Consider the following 11,969-nt stretch of genomic DNA (forward strand, 5'->3'; position numbering starts at 1 on the left):
GTGAATTCTTTTGTTTTTGTTAACTGAAGACATTTGTGTTTCAGACCAAAAGATGAATGTGAGACAAAAGTTCAGAATTCCAGCTTTCATTTCATGGTAGTTACCGCTGGATGGATTGCACAACTCTGAGCACCTTCTGCTGGAAGCCACCCATTTTTCAAGTGAGCAAAAGTATCAGAACAGACAGGATCAACTTAACTTAAAGTGAATTAAATTTAATATTTGGTTGCATAATCCTTGCTTGTATTAACTGTCTGTGACATTGACTCAATTTGAAATGCTTTTCCAGGCCTCGCAAACCTTGGTAAAGCGACCAAAACAGGAGTTCTATCCATATTGGATGGTCACATTTGGGAAAAAGAGCAGCGATTTCATTTGTAGCGGGCGACGCATGTGTGACGAAACGTCACCATGGTGACCGTGTTATCGCCAGTTGGCAAACATGCTGGTGTGCATGTGCCACACACTCTCATACACACACCGGTGATTTATAACCTCACTTTGCAGCAGACCAGTTGCAATATTGATGCAGATGTACATTTTATGACAAAAGTAGTAAAATGTGTGAGTTTTTCCACTGTAAAGTTTACGACACTTTATTGTCTCGAAGTAATTAAGAGCACATTAAGTTTAGTGCGCATTGCACAGCTCAGAATTACACACAAACACGTAGCAAAATAAATGGTCATAAAACATGTTTACGTTTCAATATAAGTGCTGTCAAAAAAGGCACATGGCTCCAAATTTTAGTTGGGTTATTTTCCTCACAAAAAAGACCCAAATTTCTTCTTTCATTTAAAAAATACTTTGTTTGCATTTTGATATTTTTCTTAAAAAACAAATAAATTCCACAATAACCTCAACAATAAACAAGCACAGTGGTACTGCTACTTACGATCGTCTTTAGTAATGAAAAATTCAGGTTACGAAACCCCTCCTCGGAAAAATATTGACTCTAGTTACAAAGGAAATTCAGGATATGAAAAGAAAAAATAGGCGCTGGGTTCTCCAAATTCCATCCATCAATTCATTTTCTTAGCCGCTTTTCTTCACTAGGGTCGTGGGAAATCTGAAGCCTATCCCAGCTGTAAACGGGCAGGAGGCGGGGTACACCCTGAACTGGTTGCCAGCCAATCGCAGGGCACGTGAAGACAAACAGCCGGATTCACAATCACACCTAGGGGCAATTTGGAGTGTCCGATTAATGTTGCGTGTTTTTGGGATGTGGGAGGAAACTGGAGTGCCCGGACGAAACCCACACAGGCACGGGGAGAACATGCAAACTCCACACAGGCGGGGCCGGGATTGAACCCGGGGCACAGAGCAGTGAGGCCAACGCTTTACAGCTGCGTCACTGTTCCGCCTCGCCACATTTCACCGAAGATTAACATCCAGGATCTTAGTTTGTGTGGCGCGATACAGCTGCTCTCCCACTGGCTATCACCGGGGCATTTTCCTGGCATCCCATTGGCTAGGAGGGGCGTCAATCTTTACCCATGATGCATTTCCTGTATTTTAGCTTGTGTGGCGTGATAGAGCTGCTCTCCCATTGGCTATCACCATAGCATTTTGCCAGTAGGGACATCAATCTTTATCCACAATGGTTTTTTAATCCCTTGGACACTTGACAGTCACCAATTCACACTAGCACTGTCACACGGTGGCACAAGCTAACGCACATTGGAAAAGCACAACTTTTTCATTTGTGTTTTTTGCAACTATATACATTTTTCTTCACCACCCACCCCAAGAAACATTAGTGGAAATAAATTGTGTGCATGCATGTTTATATGTGCGTTTTCTTTCAGCTGTCAAAGTTTGCCGCCTCTTGCTTGTTACTCACCACATTCTTCGCATAGTCACAGAAACAACAACACCCCCCAAAAAATGTTTTTTATTTTAATCCATGTTGGTAAGGACATAAGGTTATAGTAACAAAATATTGTATTTGCATATTGTTTTGTCAGCATCTTTTTTTCCTTGCTCGTAAAAAACAAAGCAAAAAAACAACAAAAAAACGAAACAAAAGAGAATTTGTCATATTGGATTTTCATCTGACAAAATATGGCGATTAAAAGAATCTGAAACAAAGAAAATAGATTTTAAATATAAAAGTAAATCAAAATGTGGAAAAACAGTATTTTCGTTAGAGAAAATAAAATTAACATTTGCTATTGCATCACAACAAATGACGATAAGATTCAATGCGATAATATTTTACAATGAAATCTTGCATTTACATGCAATGCCAAAAGGGTTCCTGTTAATAAAACGTCCTCAAAGTAAAACTTTTCAGTGACTTATTCACTGTCACTTGATAGTAATCGCCATGCAAAAGCACAATTATGTCCGACAATAAGCGCACAGTTAATGCTGTTTCTTCACAACATCACATGACGCCGAGTTCTTGTTATTGTGGACATTGAGTCCAAGTCATCACAAGACCTCTTTCGGGACAAACAATTCGATTACATGCCCCTGGACAATTGGGCGCAGAGCAGTTTCCACAAGGATGTTATGGAAAGATGTCATTTTCGTTCAAGGATAAAAGTGCTCAGATATTCAAGATTCTTTGTGTTTATCTCGCTCCTCTCTAAAATGACAACTTTTCACTAAAGCGGGAGAAAAAAATGACACTTCGCTTCACTTTCTAAACACGGCTTTGTTGTTCCAAGTGTTTTGTTCTTAGGAAGTTGTTATTAAACCCTGTAGAGTACATCTTTCATATACTGTTACCATCTCACATGAAGACAACAGAACCCCAAAATGATCTTCAATTGGTAATTTATTACGATCTCACTGATGAAAGTGATACAAACATGGTGGCAGCCAGTTGTGGCCGTCAGTCTGCTGAACTCAAACGATGCCATCATTGTACAAAAAGCCTTTAAAAGCAAACAACTGAGTCACATCATGCATCCAAAAGATTTTTCAATGGTCCAGAATCAGGAGTGATGCAGTTGTTACAAGATTGAGCTGATGGAACTGCATTTGAGGCAGAAATAAATCTGTAAGCACTTACCTCACGGCTATCTGTGACGAAGCATTTCAGTGATTGATTTGACCAAAATAAGCCTACTCAAATCTATTACAATCACTATTTTCACATTTTCATTTTGTTACAGGACAGCATTAGAAACTCAAAACAATGGAATTGAAATACAAAAAAAAAAAAAAAAAATTGGACCCAACACCAGTCTCATCGAGTCACATGAATTGGGTGGCTATCGCTATAAAAACAGAATACACAGAAAAGTGCCAGGGACTGAAATTGACTCTTTTGGTTTGAAGCAGGATTTCAGGCTTCGCCAGTTCCTATGAAAAGTTTGAAAAAGAAAATGCCTTTCATACCAGTTTGCTCATTGATTAGCACAAAGTTTAACGGTGCTTTATATCACAAAAGTGTACACGAAAAGTCTCAAGGACCTGTGACTGAAATTGAAAAGGGAGTCACCCATAATGGTTTGAGATTCAGCCCCGAACACCAGCTTCACCAATCGACATGAAATTGGGCGGACATATTTATCATAACAGGATGCACAATAAAGACTTAAGGACCCGTGACTGAACTTGAACAAGAAGTCAGCCAGTTTGGTTTGAAGCAGACATTTTGCTGTAAAATTTCCAGGCTCATACTTGAATGGACTCAAACGAGGGAATTCCCCAATAAATCATATTTGCTTTCAGATTTAAAGTTCATAGTTTTCAACTGTTAATTGTATTATGAAGAACCAGAGGGGAAAACATTAATGTAATTAATCAGTTGTAATCACTTTTGGGGAAATGAAACTTGTTAAAAAGTATTGACTGGTTGCAGTAGACTAAGGACCATACTACTACTACTACTACCATAACTTCTACAAAGACAGCACAATTTTAAGGTACTAAATGACACTTTAATATGTTAAAGTTGTAAAAATCATACCTGTGATGTGAAAATGAGGCAACCAGTAATACAAACAGCTGTACTTAAGGACCACTGTCATGAAATGCATTTTTTGTATGTCATTGATGAAAAAAAACGGTAGCCCAGCCATTTCTTTTTACCACAAAACATGATTTTGACGTACAGTATAAGGCTTTTTGTAACTCCCGCCATGAAAATCCTCTCGAGGGATTTGTTTTCAAGAAGAAGCAGGAAGTAACGTACGCGGCAGTAGCACACTCAAGCGGTCTCGTATGTTTATACTAGTTTCACCTACGCGAAGGTAGCTCATTGTTCCTTCGTGTTAGCCACAATACCGGCTCGTTGTACTGCTGGATACTGCTCGAACACTCGGGAGGATGCATTCGCTTTTCATACTTTTTCAAAATATCCGGTTCGTCGTGAAAAATGGATTGCACAGTTGCAAAGGACAAGAGCTTCGTGGGTTTCAAATGATAGGTAGGTGTGTATACAGCTACCAAAAAAAAAATAATAGTTGGGGCGGGGGGGCGTAATCCGTAAGTAGGGGTGCTAAATGTGTCGATGTGCGCATCGGAAGGCTTCCGTGTAGCAACCACTGAAGGAGGGCCTCTGCTGGTCTTACCAATCGCCGCTGGTCTTGTCGACAAGGCCGAGCCGGCTGCCAGCCTTGTCGACACGGCTTCGGCCGGGGTGGCTCATCTCCGCCGCAGAAGGGGATCGGACGGGGAGACGGTTTGCCCGCGGCGTCGTTGTCGCTCATAGGCGGACGGCGTTGTCTTTATCACCGCCGCGCGGAGGTGAATTGGATGGGGAGGTGGTTTGGCCGTGATTCGCATATCATTTAAATATGGCTCGAAACGATAGGGTAATATTCACCTCACTCAGTTGTGAGGCGATCTCTTTTTTGAAAAGAGCTTCCGTGTCAGTAGGGGCATGTTCGACTCCCAAAGTAGGGTCCACAGCGTGTTTTCAATGGCGAATGTCTGGGGTGACGTCACGAGCAGTAGATGCAGCCAATATGGCGACCACTTGGATGTCGACACTTCCGCAACTTTGCACATGGATGATGCGCTCTCCGGTCTTATTTATTTTTTCGTATAGACGTTGGAGTGAATAATGTTGTATGTATTTTTTATTACAATATCTATTTTAAAATGTTTATAGAGATGATACTTGGGCTGTGCACTCCAATTATATTAAACATATTGTTCAAACTGAGCATGATTATCTCAGCCCGTTTCATGCAGGTGTTTCTAATGATGTGTCCAGCACGTTTATGTGTGACGGGACAACATAACAGGGCTCGCTCTCTTTCATATTTGTCTTCTCATATTCATGCCTTTGTATTTGTGTGTTCATGTTGCGCCGAGGACATTTGCGCATTGATACGCTTCACAGTGTTTCGGTCAAGGTAACAGGCGGCCGCTGTTTGTGCATCATGAGATCAAGATGACTCATCATCTCACACACACACACAAACACACACGCACACACACACATGAAGGAATAAAGTGATTTCAGACGACATGAAATAAGCTGCGTCCACGTTCAAAGTGATTGTCTTTGACATTCATTCAATTGTTGCAGCCTGCGGTTGCCACAGTAACCATCACATATTCACTGTCCAAGAAGAAGACTGTACAACAGCAGATTGTTAACCCAGACTAGTAAAAAAAAAATCATAAATATGTTGAAATATTCTATTAATAGCAGATTAATAATAATAAATAGAACAGCCATTTTCTTTCCCAGAATCATATTAATTTTATTTTACCAACTCAGCACGATAAGGCAAAAATTACACAAATTATTTTTGTGAAACTAAAATAGTACAGAAATAAATTGAAAATATTTTATGACTTAAAAGTTAACTTACTGAATGCCAGCTAGTTTTAAAGCCGTTGCCCATATTGCCCGTGATTTTAAAGCATTTTGACAGATACTTTAAAGGTCCTGTGTTTGGGCTATTTAGACCTCCATAGAGTGATTCGCTAACATGGATTTATTATCCGTCCATCCATTATCTTTGCCGCTTATACTCACAGGGGTTTCGGGGAGTGCTGGAGCCTATCCCAGCAGTCAACGGGCAGGAGGCAGGCTACACACTGACCTGGCTGCCAGCCAATCGCAGGGCACATGGAGACAGACAACAGTCGCAGTCACAATCACACCTAGGGGCAATTTAGAGTCTCCAATTAATGTTGCATGTTTTGGGGATGTGAGAGGAAACCGGAGTGCCTGGAAAAACCCATGCAGGCAAGGGGAGAACATGCAAACGGCACACAGGGAGGGCCGGGATTCAACCCGGGTCCTCAGAACTGTGAGTACAACGCTTTCCAGCAGCACCACCATGCCGCCTGGATCTATCATAAAAGTGTCAATTTCATTAATAAAACAACAACAACATGGTTTTGTCATACAAGTGCAGAGAAAACACCCGATAGCTATTTCTGTTTGACCCATCTTTTGAATCTACTTTGCCCCTATTTGACTCAAAGCAACCCTTCTCCTCTGATTGGTTGGCTCCGCGCAACAGACCGGCTTGTGACGGCACACGTATTTGTTATGGTGATAGCGTATATCTTGAGATGAACTGACCTGATTTCAAGTCTCTCTGCGGAATAGCGTCTTGAAATCAAGAATGAATGGGCGATTTTATTTTGTATTTCACGTGTTGACTGAGTTACCATCGAGAAAATATTACATCCCAAATACAAGGTAAAGTTGGTTTTGCAAAATATGGCACCTTTAAGCCTTACAGAATGTTATGTTCTGTGATCATACAAAACGAACCTAACTAGAAAATTTGTTCAATTTTTTTTTTCACGAGAAAATTTTTTTCTAACTTTTTCCATCCTTCAGTAATGACCAGTAGAACAGGATTTGGCTTAAACAAAAATACTGGTTCCTGACCAAATCCATACCCATAACCCCCCCCCCCAACACACACACACACACACACACACGTACTTGACGAATACAATCGTCAGTGGCAGTAAATGGTTGGATTCCAGTTGTTGAATATTTATGTACATGGCAGAGAAGGTATGAAATAGAACTCAACTCCACTGAAAAAAATGTACTGTAATGGACTAAAAATAACAAAGCCACCCTAACATGGTTAGTTATTTGATCAGATGATTCGATTCAAAGTGCAGCGTCATCTTGTTCGGTCATCCAGAGGACATAGTACACATGCAGTATGTCATATATACAACACATATACACGTTTACATCAGATGAGTCACCATCACAGTCACATACATGATATCATTCATCACCAGCTTCTGTCAAGTAAACTCTCAACGCAGAGGAGACATCACTGATCATCAGTGCGGTGCAGAGATCACGGACGCCTTCGTGCGCCCTGCACGCTGTGCAGCATTGCATTGTGGGACCTAGCGTCCCGGGAGAGTGACAACGTAGGCCGAGAGGAAATGAATGGGAGGCCCAGATAAGATGCATGCATGTGTACTAGCGGAAGAACGGTTCACAAAATTTGGGGATTTGGTTCATATCTCGACTTTATGGTAATGGTTCGGTATACATCTCTCTCAAGAAATCATTTGTCTTGTGTAGTTTGTATTATTATTATCCATCCATCCATTTTCTAAGCTGCTTATCATCACGAGGGTCACGGGAGTGCTGGAGCCTATCCCAGCTGTCAAGGGGCAGAAGGCAGGTACACCTTGAACTGGTTGCCACCCGATCGCAGGGTACATGGAGACAGACAGCCGGACTCACAATCACACCTAGGGGTAATTTAGAGTGTCCAATTAATGTTGGATGTTTTTGGGATGTGGGAGGAAACCAGTGTGCCCAGAGAAAACCCACACAGGCACGGGGAGAACATGCAAACTCCACATATGCGGGGCTGGGATTAAACCCGGGACCTCAGAATCTTGAGGCCAACGCTTTCCAGCTGAACCACCATGCTGTCCCATTATTCTTCGTCTTCTTCTTCTTATCGTTTCACTGACTTCCTCCTTCATTCCAAAACCACATAGGAAACATTGATAAGACATCAGATAACAGATAACTATTCAGTTATCATGAGCAAGTCATTGTTAAAAAATATGATGTATTGATTTTTACATTTTTAAATCATATTTGGTATTGGAGTAATTCCAACGTAAATAGAAGTAATTAAGCGGCATGACTTTCACATTATGTTTTTTTGACGTCTCGCTTGGTGTTTGTTCTTTTTTGTGGGAGCCCCGAACCAGACCGAGATGGATTAACACAGGACTGATTCGATGACTGCTGTGTAGACCTGCCTCAACAGCTCCTGTGCCAGGCAGTGCTTCCTCAGAAGCAGCAGTAAGTACATCCTCTGCTGAGCTTTTTGAGGATGGAATTGATGTTGATCTCCCACTTCAGGCACTAAGATACCAATTCTCAGTAACTTGAAGGTCTTGACGGCTGAAATGAGGCAATTGGACAGTGTGGGGGGCAGCTGTGGTGAAGGAGGGCTCCTGAAGTCCACGACCATCTCTACTGCCTTGAGCGTGTTCAGCTCCATGTTCTGTCAGCTCCACCACAGCTCCAGCCACTCTACTTTCTGTCGATAAGCAAACTTGTCACTGATGATTGTGGGTGAGGCCAATGACTGTGGTGGTGTGATGTAACGAACACAACGATTTCCAACAAGTTTTAAGAAAATAAAATGAACGACTTAGAAATGTTTTGTATGCACCAAATATCTTGTTGGAGAGATATCGATTCACGAAGACTAATTTGCCTTCAACTAGCTTTGATGGAAATGTATCGAAATTGTTTCCATTTTTGAGAATTTTCGTTTACCAAACCACGCGACCAACTGATTGAGAGTCCGACCAACCAACCAACAAACAAATTAATCCATCCAACCGCCTAACTTTCAGCAAGAGTTTGTGGAAATAGAAAATCAAATTTGTTGTGTGATCGTTATGACCAACCAACCAATCAACGAAATAAATATAAGGTTGCTTTCATCTCCTGTAGTTGACAAACTGAGCAAATTTAAATTGTTTACTTTTTAAACTGACTATCTCAACCAACTAGCCCACAAACTATCTTAATATGTAAAGATCAATTTGTCTTCCAAAAGGAGTCACGGAAATAGAATGTTTGTGTGAACCTGTATTGTAAATGAGTGCCTGACGAAGTGACAGACCCAACAGATGCCCTAATTTTTTAATGTAATCCCTACCAGTTGACCGGTCGATTCACCAACCGATAAACTGCATTTGACCAGGCTTCACTTAACTAATTTTTGTGTAATCCAGCTTCCTAACTTTCTAAATGACAGACCATCGAACATTCAAGTTGACCTCATATTCGTGTAAATCTGTGATGTAATTTTGGCGTAATGTCTGTTCTTTGAATAGTTTTTCACTACAAGACTGTAAAAATGTTGAGTCTGCGTCTCTGGAGCGCTCTGGAGAGCATTTGTAGGTGTAGCAAATAACATCCTAGCGGAGTAGCCCACATCCTGTTGTTGACGTGAGGACAGGAAGCGTCCGCATCCCCTCCAATGGGAAATGCAACCGGCTTATTAATAGCAACGAGAGGCAGGAGCATGTCAAAACTACTTGGGAGCATTAACTGGCCACGTGTTGTTGTACCCATATTAAATGTCAAGTCTAGTGTCTCATGTGCTGCACCCATTGTCATCTACCTGTGCTTCAACTTGACAAAGGAATTAAATTCTCTCTCTTGATAAACAATACACGGAAAATAATATTTACTTGCTATTGTCTGGCGCACAGAAGACCAACAAATTAAACACCAAAATAAACAACCAACCAAAAAAGGAGTGGCCAACCAACAAACTGAGACAACCTAAATCAACAAACCAACTAAACCAACCAAGGAAACGACCAATCAATAAATTAAACTGAACCAAAGTGACCAACCAACAAGGGAACAAGCAACAACCAAGCCACCCAACCTGAAAAAGAGAATTAGCAAAAAACTTGAATGAAATGACATTTCAGAGAAATTAATGATCAGATTATTGACAATGATCAACCAACTGTCCGACAAATGAGCCAACTCACTAATAAGCCACCTTTGAGAAGGTTTCAATGAAATATTGACCAATTTTGCATAAGCCCACCTCACAATAGCTTAGTTCAACAACACCTTTTCTCAAAGGCCCAGTAAAAAAAAGTTCAGAACAAGAATGTACACAGGAAGTGATTCACATTTGAATCAGTCACCATTTGCCCCCTCACTTGTTACCCAAATTTATTTTTTAACTTGTTAATGTCAACCGTTCGGTGTGTGCCTGTGATGTTTACTTTATGTGCTCAGTGGATCATCTCATGTTTTGTTAAGTAACTTTGACTTTTTTTTTTTGTGTGGTCAAGTTTTATGAAGGAGGTCCAGCCAAGTGCATGCATGCCTGGAGAAGGGCATCATGGGAGTTCTCCTGCGCTCCCACGCAGCCCAATCCCGGCAGCAGCTGTGAATGCGATGAGAGGAGCCAAAGACCCCAGAGAACCCTCGACCAAATCCCCACCCTGGCTTCACTGCCATAACGCCAACAAACAGGAACGTGACCCCTTCCTTCCCACTGTAAACTGCCCCACCCACAATGGGGCCCCCGATATACCGCCTCTTTTTCCTTCTTTCGTCTCATTCCGAGGGGAATCCTCCACCCCACCAGCGGCATTCCACATCCTGTTAGGCCGACTCGTATGCAAAACATTAGCAGCTTTCTCAAGAGGTCTCATAGTTACAATGCAGAAAGGTTATTTTGAGAAACTCCAGTATTACTAAAGACCTCTGCCAAGGTCTATTTCATTTTCATTAGCATCAAAATCTATTTCTACATCCAAAGGAACAAAATGTAATAAGCTCAAAGGTAAAGTTAAAGCAACCAAGAAACTAAACATAATCAACCAACCAACAATATACACCAACCTAGAACCCATCAAACATAACTAGTGACTAAACTAAGATGGGAAAAACTGAGCCAAAACATCAAACGACTAAACAAACCAATCTATAATACAACAAAGTAAATCAATCCTCCCCAAAATAAAGACACCTATCAACCACTGAAAAGCAAACATCTAATCAACAAACTAATCGAATCAACCCACCAACACTAAACCAACCAAATGGCCTCAATTCCCGCCATCCTTTTACTGAAACTGTTTATCTTTACTGGGGTCGCAGGCTGGAGTCTATCACAGCTTTCTGCACATAATACGTGGGGTACACCCTGAACTGGTCACCACCTAGTTGCAGGGCACAACAACCTTTCACACTCACATTCACACCTATGAGCATTGTAGTGTCTTAATTAATGTAAAACGCATGTTTCTGGGAAATGGGAGTACACCGTCCCAGCAACTAGATCAAATCAACAAGCTAAACCATTCAACGAACTAAACTAACCAAACACCACCAACCCAGCCACCAAAAAAAATAAACTAAACAAAGAAAAAAACAGACAAAAAAAATACAATTCAAAACAACCAACCAACCAATAAACAAACTAACCAACTAACCAAATCAGGAAACCAACCAATCAACAAAAGCAAACAAACAAGCACACAAAACCAACCAAGCAAGAAGCTAAACCAAGCAACTTAGAAACTAAACTAACTTAGCAACCACTGTGCTCACTCAACATAGCAACCAATAAACTAAGCCAAACATTAAACCAACAACTCAAGACAACCCCCAACCAACAAAGTAGCTGATTAATACAGAGGCCAGTGGCAAACTCATGCAGTCAATGTGACTGTTCATCATCAACACTAAAAAACAGGACAAGCTCAAAGAACGTCCAGAGCTGGAGGGTAACACATGCAGAACACGGTTCGGAAGGGAAAACACACTGTGGCTTGGTAGATGTGGTTACGAGGACAACAGGAAGTGAAAGCAAGGAGCCCTATTTAGCTGTGTCATCTTTGTCTTTGACACTAATGACTCGTGACTGCCTGCTGAGGAAATCTCAGTTGCACAGGAGAAGATTCTAAATGAATCAACGTTCAAAATCAAGCATTAAGTCATCAATCATAATGCGAATGGCTTCTTTTTTTTGTAATTATTACTATTCATTCCC

Source organism: Syngnathoides biaculeatus, chromosome 13 (genome assembly GCF_019802595.1).
Source record: "Syngnathoides biaculeatus isolate LvHL_M chromosome 13, ASM1980259v1, whole genome shotgun sequence".
NCBI lineage: Eukaryota > Metazoa > Chordata > Actinopteri > Syngnathiformes > Syngnathidae > Syngnathoides > Syngnathoides biaculeatus.